The 19,452-nt window shown below is 45.0% G+C and overlaps 1 protein-coding gene across 3 annotated transcripts in view; it reads left to right on the forward strand.

The window, feature by feature from the left end:
• The window catches only part of ANKRD28 (ankyrin repeat domain 28), a 198,263-nt gene that overhangs the window by 105,621 nt on the left and 73,190 nt on the right, over window positions 1-19,452 (forward strand). The gene's annotated exons all lie outside the window — the stretch shown is intronic.

A 19,452-nucleotide genomic window follows, 5' to 3' on the forward strand; every position in this document is an offset into this window, starting at 1 on the left:
ATAACTGAGTCTTCCCTTAGCTCAAAGTTTCAAACTTTTAGCATTAGTAGACATGTCTTGAGCATTCTGCATTTGGGTGTTGAACACTAGGACACTTGTTCTGAGTAAACCTCTGTCTGCAGTCTTTGTTGCTACTGTGGCTTGTCTTGGTTTCCAAGCCTGTAGGATGGGAGAGGCCTGAAATTGACAATGTCGGATACAAATTTCCAGCAGAGAGAAAATATTCCTCCCATGACTTCCAGCTCACTTCCTGACAACCATATTTCCTTTCCTCCTGAAACAATACCTCTCAGAACTCTTGAAAGTAAGCTAGTCCCTAAAGGATTCACCCACATTGTCATCAGATGATGTCTGCCTACCTGCTGATGAACAGCCAGCGTGTCATAATCATCAAATTCTGTTTGGTCTAAAAAGACTTAACTAACATCTCTGGCAAACATCTGTAAATTTGCAGAGAGGCTGGATAGGTTAAATAGAATCATAGAATAACAGGGTTGGAAGGGACCTCAGAAGGTCATCTAGTCCAACCCCGTGCTCAAAGCAGGATCAATCCCCCAGACAGAATTTTGCCCCAGATCCCTAAATGGCCCCCTCAAGGATTGAACTCACAACCCTAGGTTTAGCTGGCCAATGCTCAAACCACTGAGCTATCCCTCCCGCAATGATGAAATATGAAACAGCAACAACACATTGAAGGCACATGATGGTTTCATCACATTAGAACCAAGAATGTTAGGCATTGAACCAACTGACTCAATGCTGGTTCAGTTGGCGTGGCTATCTGCGCCGTGTGCCAGACTCCATACCAGCCTGCCTGCTTTGTGTTTGCTCTAGCAAAAGCTGGTTGGAGAAGACCTCGCAGACTGCCTCATGCAGGCTGGAGGGATGTCAGGGCTCCCAACTTTGTACATCTCAGCCTTAATATAGATCAGGCTAGAACACTGGCAGGAGACTGGGCTCTCTGGAAATGGGTGATTGGAAGTATCCACTGTGTTCTCCATGAGCAGGAGAATTAATGAATGGATGAGTAGGTGAAGAGAGATCTATTGTGAATAATCTTAATAAGAATTCTTTGAGAATCCTCTACATATTCCCACTTATAGGCTACGCTGGCTGGTGCAACTCAGTCATAGACTTTAAAGCTGGAAGGGATCACCAAATCAGACAGTGGAATCTTCTTGTGGCAGTGCCCACTGAAGTGCTTGCATGTCCCTCTGACCGCTCCCCTCAGAGTTCCTGAATATTCTGAGGGATGAAGCTGTAAAAGGGTGCATGGTGCTCTCTGTTGTCTCAGTTCCTAGCAACATCACCAGCAAATGGACATGAACTTCTCTAGATCCCTCAGATCTGGCACCTTCTCTCAGAAATTTTTAGCGTCTTGTGTAGTATTTTACTCTTGGTGTAGTTGGTATAATTAGGAAAAAAATAGTTTGTTTAAGCTAGTTCTTCTTAGATTAGTTAAGTAGCTGTTAGGCTTGGTTCTGTCTCAGTTTCATGTGGCAAAGAGATGTGGTTTTAAGAGCTGTGAATCATGTCAAATGGTCTTTCCAGCATCAGACACCAACGTCAGGTTTTTAGCGTGTTTTGATGATGGCTACTGTCCTTTGAGGTGTCCGAGGTTTTCTGTCTGCATTATGTTCATTCTGAGAGCATGTGGTCTGAGAGCACTCCTGATATAAGAAGCTTTGGCAGCGAAGCCACTCAGCTCTGATACCAATAAGGGATCCAAGCACAAACTCACAGAAAGAATGCTATGATGAAAGCTCCAGCTTGTGCTCTAGGATAGAGTTCCATGACTGCCTCAGTCAGTTTCCAAGGCATCCGATCCAACACTAAAAGCCCCAAAGGATGTGTTGGCCAAGTTCTGAGAAAAGCCATTGGATCAGTCTGCTTCAGTTCTGGAAAAGAAGGCAAAGAACTGAAAGGTTCCTGCTAGCAGTGCCAAGTCCCAGTCAGGAAATTAGTCTGATCAGTCAACATCAGGCCCTGAACCAAATGCTATGAGTGCTGACCATGCATAAATCTTATCTAATTGATCCAAGGACTGGATCAGATCCAAAGATAGACCTGGAACCAGCAACAATTTTCTTCATCGCTAATTTATGCAGTTCCTTCAGTTTCACTGGTAGCCGAAATAATCACATGGATCCCATGCTGTATCTGTGAGGCTTGATATCTAAAGGAGGAAAGATGAAACATCTCTCAAATTATCCTTCTCTGATCTCACTCCTGAAAAATGAAAGAGATTGAAGTATCTGTTTTCCCGAGAGACTTCCTTACCTCTGCCCAAAACACCTTCAAGCCCAGCCAGTAAAGTGGTCTTGCCTTTCACTATGTTGCATGTGCCAGGTTCTCTGGTTTCTCTGTAGCAGATCCAAGGTCAGATCTGCAGTCCAGAGATGAACAGGATTGGGCTAAGTTTTCAGAGATCCTTCCTAGTTTTCACCCTCAAAAAAGAGAGAGTATTTCTAGATATGGAGCATACCCTCCAGGTTATGATATGGTATTGGAATAAGAGAACTGCAGCAACTGGCAAATTCCACCATGGGTGGTGTGGCCATATTGGCAGCCATCTACGCTCTGTAGAGAGACTCCATAGCATCATTGGCATAAGAACTCCCTTCTCTTTTGAGGTCAGGAAAAAACTTGTCCATCAAATCCGAGCTTCACATTCTCCCACCATAGTGCCTGACCCTCTGTTGGAGGAAGATGAGGAGCCTGTGCTTCAGATGGAATACCAGAAATTAGAGCCAAATGTAGAAACTGGTTTTTATCACATAAAAATGTTGGAGTAGCTTCAGCTTCCTCTCTCTCTGAGGATTCTTTACAGTTTCACAAGCTTATAGACAGGATGGCAATGACTTTGAAACTCCTATCTGTAATACCAGAGGAAATCTATCCATTATTTGACATTCTAATTGCCCCATTGGAGGTTACTCTTATAATATTAGATTGACTGACTATTGCAGGCTGCAGTAGTCACTGCAATTGGTAAGGAAGTGTTGTTTTGCTTCGCTTGGAAAAAGAGTAACAGATTGCAAGGCAATGATGTTGCAGCATAAATATCACTTATAGGAAAAGATTTCTGTATTTGCTTTTGGAAAAGCAATTACTCAAAATAAATTGACTAACATGTTAATAACTGAAGGTTGGACTATAACGAAGCATGTCCTCAGCATCAAAAGAAGCTCTCCAATAAACCAGCTTAGGCAGCAGCATCTACTTCTTTGCTGAAGAGTCATATGGTCTTTTTCTTTCCATCCAGAAACTGTGTTGAAGATTGGAAGATCTTCCTTTGGAAGGAAATCAATTATTTAGTAATAAGATGAAATGTTGGTCTGTGGCATGCTCTTTAGGTGCCTTTCCACCTGTGAGAAGGACCACCTCTGGTCCTATATTCTGATACCATAGACCATTTATCCGCAATCATCTTTTGTCTTTATTCTCAGGGACGTCACTTTCAGCAGCAACAACCCAGACCTGTGCAAATGCACCAGAAGAAAATCTTAAAACCATGAATGAAGTAAAAGCAGCCTTCAGTTTCAACTCCAGGTATAAATGGCAGGCCTCAAATTTGACACAAGGACCAGGAGCTTCAAATTAACCTGCACTGACCCTATCTTTGAGAACAGACAGTTTTGCTGTGTCAATGAATGGAAGTCCATAACATCAGACAAAAGGATTCTGGAGATAAACTGAGTTGTATTAACATCTTCTGTTGAGACCCTACCGTCACCAAACCCGCTCCCTTCTGTGTTCAGGGGCCCCTCTCATGTGTCCATGTTAAGATCAGGGATTTAATCCTTGTTATAAGTGGGAGCAATAAAGAAGGTTCCAAGGGAATTTAGAAATCAGGGCATATACTCCAGATGTTTCTTCATACCAAAGAAAGGAAGAAGGTTTGATCAGATATTAAATCTAAGGAAGTTCAGGGTCTTCGTTAGGAAATTCTGCTTCTGCATGTTGGCACTAGCATGTTCCATAACCTCCTTTTCCACCCTGCATGTGTGCTTGTAGATAATCTGTCTTTTTACACAACATAGTTGAGAAATTTATACAAGGGCTTGCTAATATATATCCACCATTGAAAGACCTAGTTCTCTTATGAAATCTCAGTTTAGTTCTAATGCAAGTCAAGTCTCCATCTGAGTCTACAGCAGAATGGTCTCTTTTTTTCCATGTTGGCTATTAAAACCGCTTTTATAATAGCGATAACGTTAGCTAGGTGACACTGAGCTGCCTGCCCTCATGGCAGATCCTCCTCCTCCTCCTCATGAAAATTGATGAATCGTCCTTACCCCAAATTCTTACCTAAATATGACTTCCATATTTATCAAACAATAAATTTACCAGTTTCTTACCTAGAACTCAGTCATAGGATGCGTCAGGGTTACATATGTTAGACACTGAGGCCTCTAGCCTGCTCTCTGAGCTGGACTAAGGAATTTTGCAAGTCCTTCAGTCCCTTTGTCTATAAAAAATAACTATAAAGATCAGGCTGTCTCTTCACAAACGTTAGATGGATTGAGACAGGATATGGAGGAAAGCTATAGACCAGTATTTCTTTCTCTCTCTGTGGGGCTTAGGTGACACTCCACTATGCAATGGCTACCCCCTAGCGTACCTTGGCCATATTCTATTCACTAAGATATGTAAGGCTGCTACATGGAGCTTGATACACACGTTTACAAAACACGCAGACCTAGTCCAGAGCCGATGCTCAGCTTTGAAATGTAGTACTTCAATGCCTATTCGGTTACTACCCCGAGTTCCACCTTCTATTGATGAGGTACTGTTCACCAATCTATTTTATGAGTAGGAGTATGCACAGAACACTCAAAGAAATTGAAGGTTACTTACCTATAACTGCAGTTCTTTGTGATGGACTTTACATATTAACACTCCCTGCTTGCCTTCCCTTCTTTCTTGGAGTCCTAATAAATCTTGACTCTACGGCAATGGTAGAAAGAATTGAGGTGGCAAAGGGTACTTGTATAGTTTTTGCCCTCAAGGTTCAAGAGTGCTGTGGAGAGAAGTAGAAGGGGTGTGTGAGCTCTTGAATGTGCAGTGCTATGAGAACGTTTTACCACCTATGTTGGGTTGGCTGGTGCAGCCTATGAGCGTAAAGATGCAAAGTCCATCTCAAAGAACTCTGGATACAAGTAAGTAAAATAAATCCATTACCGATAAATGAAGATTAAAGTGCCTAATATGAAATAATCTCTGGTTCTAGTTTAAAGTAACTGTAGATGTTGTACTTCAAAATAATGTGTTGGAGGTGGGATATACTTTTTCATATAACTCAATAAAGAAACATAATGTCATTCTTGTCAGTTGTATTACTATAATTCTGTATTCTGATGTCTTGACATAGAACCATAAATGCATCTGTTCACACAGAGTAATTTCATTCTATATAATTATAGTAGCCAGGTAAATACATCACAGAAAATTAATGTGACTTAAGTTATACTAACAAAATGAATTTGCTTAAAAAAAAAAACCCTTTCACCTCCAAAAGAAGTCTTTGTGGGTAAGGATTAAACCTTCTATCAGGTAAGTGCTGTGTGACTAACTGAAATTTTTTTACCCTTTCATTTGTCTTATTTCTTAAAGTTTCTTATCTGTGATATTATTTTACTACATGTGATATTTGGCAAACCTAACTTAGCTAGGTGTGTTACATTCTTGGAATATCTTTTTAAGGACATTACTTTGCTTTTTGGGGACCTGTGCAAAAATCACACTAGTCCTACCTAGCCATTTATTAAAGCCTTGAAAGAGAGCTACTTGCTGTTGATGACTGATGGTTTTGTGGCTGATGTTAATGGAGGCAGGGATGTTGTCTAGCCTTTTAGTACTTCCATAGCTCTGGAACTGTAGGAATGAAGAGAAATGTCAGTTTTGAGTGAGATGAAGATGGGAGGTTTTAGAAAGGTTGTTGCATCTCCACTGTCTTCTAAAATCTGTATAGTGTTGGAAAGCCACCACTGCATATACTCAAATCAGCATGGGAGTGAATGAGGCTTCTGCCATATTCCCTCCCATTATCCCTTAATAGAAAGGGTTTCATGCAGTGGTCATATTGCATAGATACTATCTGGTAAACCACCTCCCCTTCCCCCCCATCACCTTCTGTTCACAGTTGCCTAACAGCCTGTGGTAACAACAGCAGTTGCATATGTAGAAAAAGTGATTAATGTATTCTGAATTGCCTTTTTATTAGAGTTTAGCAGAGGGAAATGTGGTGCTAAGTCACATTGCTACCAAGTGCTCTGCAGACCAGAGTTAAGAACTTTTGCTAGAGTTTTATTGCTCCTCCTTACTGTTCTTTGGTGGAGGTAAAAGAGTTGGGGATGGGAACATGTCTTGATCTCCTTCCAGAAGTGCTGAAAGTAACAATTTCAATTCTATGGCAATCAATGGAGAAGAGATACATTTGTCAAGTGCATAACCATCTCTCTGTAAGGATAGGCAGGATTACCTAGAGGGTAGAGCACTGAACTGGGACTCGGAATACCTGGGTTTTATTCCCACCTCTGCTACTAGCCTGCTGGATGACATTGAGCAAGTTCTTTGTGTCTGTGTCATTATCTCTATTTTACAGATGGAGACAAAGATATTGACCTCCTTTCTAAAGTGCTTTCCCCAAACCCAGTGAGCTTCAGTACTACACATTCTGAGAAATTCTGGCTGCCATCTCAAGAGTCTGAGTCCTCTGCTTTGAATAAAGACTTCAAGAAAAAAACAAAAAATTACTGGCAAATCCTCAAATAGGAATTTATCCTAGCCCAAGCTGTCTATTTCCCTCAGTGACTCAGACCGGGGTTCCTCTTAACCAAACTTTTTTTTAAACTTAAATTTCTGCAAAGATTTCTTTCCTTCCTGAAAGGACGTTAAAGAAACTGACAACTTCTAGGCAGGATTTGGACTTCCCACAAAAATGATTATCTACCTCCACCCTACCTCAAGATCCATTCAGTTCCCAAAAGACTGAATTTAGTTGCCTGGAGTTTGAGGGGGGGGGGTGGAACATTTATCAGTTAATTAATATTGTGATCGTTCCCAGAATGTGCTAGGCATTGTATAGACACATTCCCTGCCCTTAGGAGCTTAGTCTAGAAATACAGAATATAAAGCAAAGGGATTCAACATTACAAGCAAAATGATCTGCGTGAAAGTGGGCAAGTGTCTTGTCAGATCTATTGCCTTGGGGTTTTAAAATGTATCTCCAACTAATATGCCTACAATGAAATAATTTATTCGATGCATGACAGAAATGAATCTTCAGAAGGGATTTAATGAGAAGGGTAGCAGTCCAGTCCAGGGAAGGGTATTTTAGCTTGGGGGCGGAGGTGGGCAGCCTGCATGAAAGAAGGCGAAGAGATTCTTGTGGATGTATGAGACATCAAGGCTTCTGTCAGTTGCGGGGCAGGCGGTTCAATGAGGTAAGAGACATAGTCAGATACATAGGGGGTGTAAAATTTCATAGGTCTTTGGAAATACAGATGAGAAGATTTGCTGAGGTGGAAAATGTGTACCCATAGAGAGATTCCTGAAGAATTCACAAATCTTTGGACCACCTAAATGTTGGATAGACTGGGGTGGGATGAAGTTGGGATTGTGTATGACAACTGAGGAGGTTGCAGTAATCCAATAGAAAAGACTTATGACATGGACAAGAGTTTTAGTTTTCTCGATGGAAAGGATATTGATTTCTATTACAACACGGAACCAAAGTCTACAGTGCTCACTTATATATTATTATTTTTATTACAAATATTTGCACTGTAAAAATGATAAAAGAAATAGTATTTTTCAGTTCACCTCATACAAGTACTGCAGTGCAATCTCTTTCTCGATAAAGAGAACTTACAAATGTACTTTTTTTGTTACATAACTACACTTAAAAACAAAACAGTGTAAAACTTTAGCGCCTACAAGTCCACTCAGTTCTACTTCTTGTTCAGCCAATTGCTAAGACAAACACGTTTGTTTACATTTACGGGAGATACTGCTGCCTGCTTATTTACAGTGTCACCTGAAAGTGAGATCAGGCATTTGCATGGCACTTCTGTAGCTGGCATTGCAAAGTATTTACATGCCAGATATGCTAAACATTCGTATGCCCCTTCATGCTTCTATGCTGATGATGCTCGTTTAAAAAAAGGAGTGCATTAATTAAAAATTTGTGACTGAACTCCTTGGGGGAGAATTGTATATCTCCTGTTCTGTTTTACCCCTTATCTGCCATATATTTCATGTTGTTATAGCCGTCTTGGATGATAACCCAGCATATGTTTGTTTTAAGAACACTTTCACAGCAGATCTGACAAAATGCAAAGAAGGTACCAATTTGAGATTTCTAAAGATAGCTACAGCACTCGACCCAAGGTTTAAGAATCTGAAGTTCCATCCAAAATCTGAGAGGGACGAGGTGTGGAGCATGCTTTCAGAAGTCTTAAAAGAGTCACACTCAGATGCAGAAACTACGGAACCTGAACCACCACCACCAAAAAAAAAAAAATCAACCTTCTGCTGGTGGCATCTGACTCAGATGATGAAAATGAACATGCGTCAGTAAGCTCTGCTTTGGATCATTATTGAGCAGAACCTATGATCAGCATGGATGCATGTCCTCTGGAATGGTGGTTGTCCCTTCATGCTTCATATGAATCTTTAATGCATCTGGCACGTAAATATCTTGCGATGCCAGCAGGGGCGGCTCTAGGCATTTTGCCACCCCAAGCATGGCAGGCAGGCTGCCTTCGGCAGCTTGCCTGCGGAGGGTCCGCTGGTGCCACCGAAGGCAGCCTGCCTGCCGCCCTCGCGGCGCTGGCAGAGCGCCCCCCGCAGCTTGCCACCCCAAGCACACGCTTGCGGTGCTGGGGTCTGGAGCCATCCCTGGACGCCACCTACAACAGTGCCGTGCTAACGCCTGTTCTCACTTTCAGGTGACATTGTAAACAAGAACCAGGCAGCACTGTCTCCTGCAAATTGTAACTTAACTTGTTTGTTTAAGCGATTGGCTGAGGTAAGACCGAGTGGACTTGTAGGCTCTAAAGTTGTGCATTGTTTTATTTTTGAATGCAGTTATTGTTTTGTACATAATTCTACATTTGTAAGTTCCACTTTCATGATAAAGAGATTGCACTACAGTACTTGTATTAGGTGAATTGAAAAATACTATATGTTTTTACTTTGCAAATATTTGTAATCAGAAATAAATATAAAGTGAGCACTGTATACTTTTTATTCTATATTGTAATTGAAATCAATATATTTGAAAATGTAGAAAACATCTAAAGATATTTAAATAAATGGTACTGTATTATTAACAGCGCGATTAATCGTGATTAATTTTTTTAGTTGCTTGACAGCCCTAGCTTAAAGTAATTTCCACTGTATTATGTTTAAGGAGACATTTTACCATGCAATACAGTACACATCTGTTTGGCCAAAATCTAAAAACTGTGCAAAGATAGTTACCCAGATCTGCAGGCATTTCGTAGATTTTGAAGTTTTTGCAGAATGGCTTTGAGTAAGTCTCATGGTAATATTTTTGAAAACATATTTTCCTGCCATAGCAGACATATGTTTTTATGTGCTATATAAACAAGTCTGAGATCTGGGTGAAATATATCCTTCAAATTTAAAAAAGAACTAACAGAGGGAGGACATTTCAGAACTTCTGAAAGTAATCTTGAATAAGTCACGAGAGTCAGCTAAGGCACCTGATAACTGAAGAAAAGTCATAGTTCCATTGTTCTTCCTCCTCAAAATGTAGGCACAATTAGCCCTGTGTGCACAGTTAGCCTTTTTTGCAGAAAAAAAATCTGTCACGTGGGCTACTTATTCACTGGCAACTGGAACTTTCCTAATGTATTGCCTCAATCCCTCCATCCTTGCTTGTCTTTTTAGAGTTCCTCTCTGGGCAGACAGTCCTAAATTAAGTTTTATAGGTTTTGTGCACTTCCTTTTAAAAATTTGGTGCCAGATTCAGCTATGGGGTACTCACTTAATAGAGTTACACCAGCATTACATTTGGCACCAAGTCTCAGCATAGCCTATGCATACCTTTTAAGCATTATGCATATGGCCACTGGCTGTGCAGATTAATTTTATTAAAGATGCCAGGACTAAAGAGATCAGTGTACTATTCCTTCAATATGAAACTTTGCAGGCGGCATATTCTGAGAACTCTATGTACACGTGACCGGTATTAAAATGTGGCTCTATTCAAAACAATGACTGTAAAAATAGCCTAGTTGGGTTTATATTTGTCTCAACTATGCTAGACTTTCTAAATTTCTGAGTAAAAAATAGCTTTCTAACTACCAGCCCTGTAAATTCAACTTTGCTAAGATTCTTTTCTGGTTTGTGCATCGCCTTTAACAAAGATTCTGAAGGCCAAACAAATTCTGGTCTCAGTTATGCCTGTAAAGTGAATTTATCAAATGTAACTGTGGGCAAGTTTGCTTGAAGGGAGGAACTTGATTGGCAATTCTGCTGATCAGGGTACCCTGGATGGAATACCAGGGTGGAATTAACTTGTTCCACCACAGGAGTGTAGTCTTGCGTGTCAACAGGAACAAAAACAGTATAAAATTGTCAATAGAGTAAATAGATATGACTGAATGTACATAGGGAACAGCTCTGTTCGGTATAAAAGTGCCATTTTTATGTAGTCAGTCTTTGGTATAAGACCATATTTTAAGTTCAAGGTAAGAAAGTGGCTGCTTGGGCCCTGCATCCCATGCAAAGTCTGCAATCCTTTGGCCTGCAGGGCCGGCTTTAGGAAGTGCGGGGCCCAATTCAAACATTTTCGGCGGGGCCCTGGCAGGGATGACTTAAAAAAAAAAAAGCCTTTCATTTCTTCCATGTATTATTTACTTTCCATAACTATATAAATAATAAAATTATATATTATGTACATTGCATCATATATGCTGTTGATTGGTTATTAATGACTGCTGTTTCACATGTGTGGGTCCCCGCCACTCCCTGGGGGTGTGCACATGTGTGGGTCCCAGCTGCTCCCTGCCCCTCTCATTGAAGCGGGTGTGCAGGGTTCCTGCCCTGGGAACTGCAGGGCAGCAGTGGACATGGGGCTGGTTGGAGGCAGGGCAGGGGCTGACTGGAGGGTAGGATCTGGCTGCAGGCAGGGCAAGGGGTGCGGGGCTGGCTGGAGACGGGAGTGTGGGGCAGGCTGGCTTCAGGCAGGGCCGCAGGGGGTGCAGCAGGGATTAGCAGGGCTGGAGACAGAGGAGTGCAGGACTGGCTGGCTTCAGGCAGGGGGGTGCAGCAGGGGTTGGCTGGAGACAGGGTAGGGGGTGAGGGGCTGGGTGTGGGCAGGGCGGGCAGTGCAGGGCTGGTGCAGGCAGGGGTGTGTGTGGGGCTGGCTGGCTTTGGGCAAGGCTGCAGGGAGGTGTGGTAGAGGTTGGCTGGAGACAGGGCAGGGGGTTTGGCAGGGGCTGGCTGTGGGCAGGGGGTGCAGGGCTGGCTGTGGGCAGGGGGTGCAGGGCTGGCTGCGGGCAGGGGGTGCAGAGCTGGCTGCAGGCAGGGGGGGCAGGGCTGGTGCAGGTAGGGCAGGGAGTGTAGCAGAGGCAGCTGGAGCCCCAGCCCTTTAAATAGCCCCCGGAGCCCCTCACTACCCCAGGGCTCTGGGGGCTATTTAAAGGGCCCGGAGCTCCAGCTGGGAGAGCAGGGCCACGGGGCTTGCTGCACTCCGGCCGGAGCTCCAGCCGAGGCCGCGGGGCTGTGGGGCAGCCGTGCTCCCACCGGTGCTTTGGTCAGGGGAGCGGGGCCACGGAAGACCCCGGAGCAGACCGCAGCCGGGGTAAGTTTAAAAACAAAACAAAAAAATTAAAAAGGCGCCTTAGGCGCGGGGCCTGATTCCCGGGAATCGGGCGAATCGGCCTAAAGCCGGCCCTGTTGGCCTGAAAACTCTTTTTGTACTGTGTAAGAATTACAGTGTTATATAAGTGGTATTTAGATTTGAAGAAATTTTATCATGAGTATAAAAACAGCTTAAATGAACATATTGATGTTCAATAAAGCTTATACTGATGGCTTCCTTAGTTCGTTACCAATAAAGGGAATAAAATAATAATAGTAGTAATAAATGCTGAGAGAATGTAGCGGCCAGTTATTTAAGTACACTTTGTAGAAGAAGCAAAGAGTCCTGTGGCACCTTATAGACTAACAGACGTATCTGATACTTTGTAGAAGAGTTAGCCCATCTCCAGTGAGAACTATAACAAAAGAAGGATTATTGTCAATGTAACTAATAAAACATCATGGGATGTGGTTTGTGCTGCATTTTGCCTTCAGCGTGCAGGCTGAGGCATGATGTACAGCCAAGCCCATTCAGAGTTGAAGAAATGAGTTCGGTAACATGTACCATGAAATGCGGTATTATAGCAGTACAGTTAAACCCTGTTATCTCGACGGCCTAGGGGTTTGCCAAAAGCCATCGAGATAACCAATGATCGAGATAAACCCCTATCCACCCCCCCCACCCCCTCCCTGCCCCCTTACCGCGCTGCCTGCACGTGGCTGGATCCGGCAAAGCGGAGCCGGGGCGGTGACGGGCGGTCGGACGGGCAAGCGGAGCCGGCGGGCGGGCGGCAGGCGGAGCCGGGACCAGGTATGTGGGGCGGGGACGGGCAGGGACCAGGTATGCGGGGCGGCGGCGGGTTTGGGCGGGGGGGGCAGGGGCAGGGACCGGGTATGCGGGGCGGGGACGGGGGGACCGGCGGGCGGGGAAGCGGAGCCGGCGGGCGGGCGGCAGGAGAAGCCGGGACCAGGTATGTGGGGCGGGGACGGGCGGGGGACGGGCAGGGACCAGGTTTGATGCGGGCCGGGGCGGGCGGGCGGGGGACAGGCAGGGGGACCGGGTATGCGGGGCGGGGAAGCGGGGGGACCGGATGGCGGGCGGGGAAGCGGAGCGGCCGGGGGGGGGGGGGGGCGGCAGGAGAAGCCGGGACCAGGTATGTGGGGCGGGGGGACCGGCGGGGACGGGCAGGGACCAGGTATGCGGGCCGGTGCGGGGCGGGGGGGGGACAGGCAGGGACCGGGTATGCGGGGCGGGGAAGCGGGGGACCGGCGGGCGGGGAAGCGGAGACGGCGGGCGGGCGGCAGGGGAAGCCGGGACCAGGTCTGTGGGGGGGGGACGGGCGGGGCCCCGGTATGCGGGTCCGGGCGGTTTGAGCGGGCGGGGACAGGCAGGGACGGGTTTGGGGGGGGGGGGGACGGGGGGACCGGCGGGCGGGGAAGCGGAGCCGGAAGCGCGGGCGCGGGCGGCAGGAGAAGCCGGGACCAGGTATGTGGGGCGGGGGGACGGGCGGGGGGACGGGCAGGGACCAGGTTATGCGGGCCGGGCGGGGCGTGGCGGCGGGGACAGGCAGGGACGGGTATGCTGGGGGCGGGCAGGCGGGGAGGGGGGGGAAGCGGAGCTGGGGGGGGGGGGGTACGGGGGGTAACCGCCGGGCTGGGGAGCCGGGCGGCCGGGGAACCGCGTGGCTGGGCGGCTGGTAGGGGACAGGCAGGGACCGGCGGGGAGGCGAGGCGGAGCCGGGGCGGGGCGGGCGGCAGGCGAGCCGGGGACCAGGTATGCGGTGCGGGTCCGGGCGGGCAGGCGGAGACAGGCAGGGACCGGGTATGCGGGGGGCGGGCAGGCGGGGAAGCGGAAGCGGAGCTGGGGCGGTGCGGGTACGCGGGGAACCGCCGGGCTGGGGAGCCGGGCGGCCGGGGAACCGCGTGGCTGGGCGGCTGGTAGGGGACAGGCAGGGACCAGGGCGGGAGGCGAGGCGGAGCCGGGCTTGGGGGCGGGCGGCAGGCGAGCCGGGACCAGGTATGCGGGTCGGGCGGGCAGGCGGAGACAGGCAGGGACCGGGGTATGCGGGGGGGCGGGCAGGCGGGGAAGCGGAGCTGGTGCGGGCGGCTTGGTACGCGGGGAACCGCCGGGCTGGGGAGCCGGGCGGCCGTGCGGGGGAACAGCGTGGCTGGGCGGCTGGGGACACGGTGGGTCGGGGACGGGCTCGAGATATTAGGGTTCTGCAAATCGACATAACAGATGAGAAACCCATAAGGCAAACAGGGCGTTTGGCGGTTCCTCTTGTAAACCGTCCACTTAATAGGGTTGGCAAGTTAACCGAGGTCGACATAAATGGGTTCCACTGTAGTATAATTATCAACGAGCTTCAGTGAGAATTTCATTTAAGATAGCTGGCAGTTGCCTATATGAAAAGGCAATCTTATCTATTTTTCCTTATACAAGTCTGATATTTAGGTCCCCTTCTGAGAAACAGACTTTGATATTCTTTTGTCACAGTAGCTACAGCATTTTTTGTATTGTTTACTTGAAAGGAACAGCTGTCTGGCCTGTATCTAATTGGTATTACATTTTTAGTTTTCCTTTTGTCATGTGAAAGAAAAAGTGTAGCAGTTTTTCCCCATCAAAACAGTCTTTCATAGTGCCCTGTTGCTTTAAGCAGTACTTAACAGGAATTCTTTAGCTGTTTCTTCTTTGGACAGTTAGGCATCCACTTCAGACATGAAGGGCACTTACAAATGTATTTTTTTCTCTCAAATCTGGTTTGCTGTCAAGTGGATGACATTTTTTGTAGAATATCTGTTTGAAATATCCTCTAAATTTTCTCTTCTCAATATATCATCCCCATTGTCCTCTGATGTGATCTCAGGCTTTTTTAGGTATAGAATATACAGACTCTAACCCTTAAGTTTGTGAAAACCTGAAATGGTGAGTTTGTGAAACTACCAAAGTTGTATTGTTATTCAGACAAACTAGTCACTTTAGATCGTGACCTTTGAATGGCAGAAACAGAATAGCAAAAATACGTCATTGTTATTAGGCTAACTTCACTATTAACATCTCCTGGTCTCTCTGATGCACTCCTCTAGGCTTCAAGCCAGCACCCCTTTTCTTGCGTATTTCACACACTCTTTCTCACATAGGGTGCTGTGTGGTAGTCACCCGTGTCTCAATCTTGACACCTTAGGTCTGACTTGGGCTCAGAACCTGTATTTCTACTTCGTCTGGGGAAATGACTGTGGTAATTAGTGACCAAAGAGCTTCCTTAAAGCAAAGTATCATTTATTTAAAACCATTTAAGAGAAAATATATTTCAAAAACAGTAAAACATACTGTATGCATATCTAGTTCTTCTTTAAGGCTTGCCATTCCCTGGATCTGGGAGGCCCGACTCCTCCACAAAGCATTTTGTGTGCCAGTCTGTCTGCCTACACTTGCTCACAAATAAACCCTGGCCCCTTTTTCAACCTCTGAGAGGTCTTCTAACTGTTCAGTCTTCATTTGATCTCTAAATCCTAAGCTAGTTTTACAGTGTGTTGGAGACAAGATACAGGATCTTTGAAGCTAACATCTGGCCCCCATTGTCTTCCTAGTGTGTGTCATAAACAGATAGTAAGGGTTAAGGTCTCTTTTACCTGTAAAGGGTTAAAAAGCTCAGTAACCTGAGGAACACCTGACCAGAGGACCAATCAAGGGACAAGATAATTTCAAATCTCTGTGGAGGGAAGGCTTTGTCTGTGTCCTTTGTTTGGATTGCCGTTCTCTCTTTGGATTTAAGAGAGGCCAGACATATTCTTCAAGTTCTCCAAGGTTTCCTGAAGTATTTTCTTCTATTCAGTATAGTGAGTATTAGAAGGCGGTTTAGTCTTATAATTGATTTCTACATTTGCAATTGTGTGTTTGCTGAAGAAATATCTTTATTTCTGTTTGCTGTTACTTTGATTATTCTGAGAAAGGAGTGGGGGGGGGGAGAGAGCCTCTCCAGGTTTATAAGTTAGACCTGTATTTTTGCATCCTGGTAATACAGAGATAGTGTACTTTTTTTTCTTTCTTTAATAAAATCTTTTCTTCTTAGAACTTGATTGATTTCTTCCCTTGTTTGGATTTTCAGGGGAAGGGGAGGGGGAAAAGTGAATCCCTCTTTGTTTGATTCAAGAAGTTTGAATCAAGGTATCTCTCCCAAGGACAAGGGGAGGGGGAAGAAGGTGGGGGGAATGGATTATTTCCCTTTGTGTTAAGATCCAAGGAAGTTGGGATCTGTGTTCCCCAGGGAAAGTTTGGGGGAACAGGGAGTGTACTAGACACTGGAATTTCTAGTCGGTGGCAGCTTTACCAGATCTAAACTAGGATTTAAGTTTAGAGGAGTCCATGCAGGTCCCCATCTTGTGGACGCTAAAGTTCAAAGTGGGGAATAAACCTATGACCGTGTGTAACTGGGTATTCTTATCTGGAAAGCTATTTTGTTGCCTTCCTGTATAATTCACAATTAATTCAAACATTATAGTAAACATCTACTAACATGTTAGATCAGTGTATTCACACAAGAAAGTCTTATAACCCAATACAGAATAACCTCCCCTCACTGAGAGGGGACATAAGTTTTCAAGTACATAAAAGGTTGTTACAAGGAGGAAAGAGAAAAATTGTTCTTCTTAACCTCTGAGGATAGGGCAAGAAGCAATGGGCTTAAATTACAGCAAGGGTGCTTTAGGTGGGACATTAGGAAACATTTCCTAACTGTCAAAATGGTTAAGCACTGGAATAAATTGCCTAGGGAGGTTGTGGAATCTCCATCATTGGGGATTTTTAAGAGCAGGTTGGACAAACACCTGTCAGGGATAGTATAGATAATACTTGGTCATGCCCTGAGTGCAGGGGACTGGACTAGATGATCTCTCGAGAGATCCCTTCCGATTCTATGATTTAATAGGTGTAAGTAAATTTAGCATTTGTGGCAGGTAGGGGGAGACGATGCAAGGCTGCACTTTATAAGATAGATTAGGCACGTGCTTTAAGGCAAATAACTGAAGTACTCCAGGCAAAAATGGTTTCAGCATGCAGAAATATAGTTAGAGGCCTAAGGAGAGCTGAGGTGCTCCAGTCTTCAGAGAGCTTTGTGTAATGCTTCCAAAGACAAAAGATTCCAATACACCCACTAAAGACTTTTCATCTGAGTGTTGACTCAGCCAGCTCTAAAATGAAGACAAGAGAAAAGAACATAGATTACTGGTACTAAGGTACTAAGAATGCATCAAGTTATTGAGTTAGATGAGGAATTCAGCACTCCAAGATAAGCTAGGCAGTTGTGTGCTGTACTCATTACTTATTACATTTATAATTGTCTCTGTGTGTTCTCTCATCTTTAGTAGCTGCTGATTGTCTCCTGTCTTATACTTAGATTTTAAGCTTTTGGGGGCATGGATCATCTCTTCATGTGTTTACAATGCCTAGCATAATGAGGTCCTCGGCCCTGAATAAGGCCTGTAGGTGCTGCCACAATGATTAATGATAATAAATACAGAGACTGTAGAAGAACAAATGCCAAGACAGTGAATCTGTCAACAGGGTATTGAAGCTGTCAATGCACCAAGCGCTAAAGGAATATCAGCTTTATGAGGCTAATGACCCACAATGCACTGAAATCAGCCTCCATGACTGAGGCCATAGCGGCACCAACAACTTGGACAATTTCAGCTATGTGGCTAAAATCTTCAAAGAAAACTAATTGTATGAGGAACCACTCCAGAACCCCAAGGAAGCCAAGAGAATGAGGAGAAATCAGTCAAAGGATGTAGAAATGATAGAAAGTGTTCAGTTTTCAAACTGAAGCAGAAGTCTGTAGCTTCATTGAAGGCTGAAACTGCATGACTAAATAACTGTGTTTCCAACTGACAGCGCTTTATAGCTAAGCATGGACAGAAAGGAATGGCAATGGCCTGAGACACCATGGTGTTTGGTCTGAGAATAAGATTGGACAGCCCATGTCTCCAAAGCACTTGAACTCTTTGAAAGCTAGAGGAGTTCTGGCCTTTCTCGTGCATCAAGCTGAGATCCAAGGATCCAGTCAATGGTAACTAAATTTTTTTCATTGTCCTTACACTAAAGGGCAAAGAGTTTTTCAACTCCAGTTTGGTGGACCAGTTACTTTGACTGTTGATGGAAAAGGGTCATGTTCTTAGTGCAGACAGGGCTAAAATCCCTTTCCTTCTCTCTTCAGTCTGTATTTTTCCTTCTTTCATTTTTCCTTCCATTTTTTTGCTTCTGGTTTTTTTTTTTAATTTTTTCCTTTGTTCATTTACTGTGCTGTCTTTCTTTTGCTATTTGCAGAGTCAGTAGCACACTGCACATGGAATTGCTGGAGGGGGGGAAATTACCAACAGGATAGTAGCTCTTCTGTATTTTAGGCTCTTGCTTGTATCTTATTGTCTGCCAGTCACAATGGGTGGCCCGGGCAGGGGTTGGAGGGCAACTGGAAGCATGACAGGTATGCTTATGCCTGGTAGGACACAGACAATTTATGGTCCTAATTATTGCTCAGTCTCAAATCTTCCTTTTTTTGGGAGACAATTACTGGGAAGGCTATTGTAAGACCATTCCAGCAACATTTGGAGTCCTCAGATGTATTTGATTTTAGCTCTGTGGATATAATAGTATGGAGACTGTTAGTCTGGATTGATGGTGTTTGGGTGATTTCATGTTGATAGACAAAAGTAAGATTTACTTGCTGATTCTTTAGATGTGTTAGAAATTTTTCCCCTCCTCTTCCCAGTTGGAGAAACTTGTTCAATGGACTGCCTTGTTTTGGTAGGGTTTTTCATTTCTTAAATATCTGTTGCTCTGTGTTTTATATTAGAGAAGGCATGGTCAAAGAAATTAGCCTTGCTCTTGGAGCAGAAAGTGGTGAGGTTTGTGATAGTCCTTGATTCTGGGGGGAGTTCACTGCAGTTTTGGACTACCCCAGAGAAGGTTCTGTCTCACGTATGGTCAAGCTGTACTCTAAATGTTGAGAGTTCCAATGTGACAGAGGAGCGAAGTTGTTGACCATGGGTTTTGTCCTGCAGTTTTAGACAATCTTTTAGGTATCCAGGGCCCAGGCCATGGGAGCACTTCGAAGTTAAGGAACGAGACCTTGAACTTGATTCAAAATTCTATGGCAAATGAGTATAGAGCACAGAGGACAGGTTTTGATATGCTCATGGTAGCCCATGTTGTTGAGGAGGTAAGCTACTAGTTGGAGTTTCCTAAATGCTAAAGGTTTCGTGCTCTGTTATATCTCTTCACTGTAGTCCAGCTGAGAGGTGGCAAAGGTATGAATAATTGAGGTCAGGTCATTATCCGACAGGATGGGATGAAGTCTCCCAGCCAATCAGAGATGGTAGAAGGCATTACTTGATGGCGTTGCAATGTGACTGCTCAGCATCAGTGAGGCATCAAGGAGTACTCCTAGACTATGGACTGAGTTGACCAATTGTGAATGTGAACCTTCACTCAAAGGAGACTACACTGTGGCTGCAAACTCTTCAAAATACTTTCCTCTGACCACCAGCATCATCTCTGTTTTGCTGAGCTTCAGCCAGCAGTTTGTCATCCATGAGCTGATCTCATCCAAACACTGT

Source organism: Mauremys mutica, chromosome 2 (genome assembly GCF_020497125.1).
Source record: "Mauremys mutica isolate MM-2020 ecotype Southern chromosome 2, ASM2049712v1, whole genome shotgun sequence".
In the NCBI taxonomy this organism is placed as follows: Eukaryota; Metazoa; Chordata; order Testudines; family Geoemydidae; genus Mauremys; species Mauremys mutica.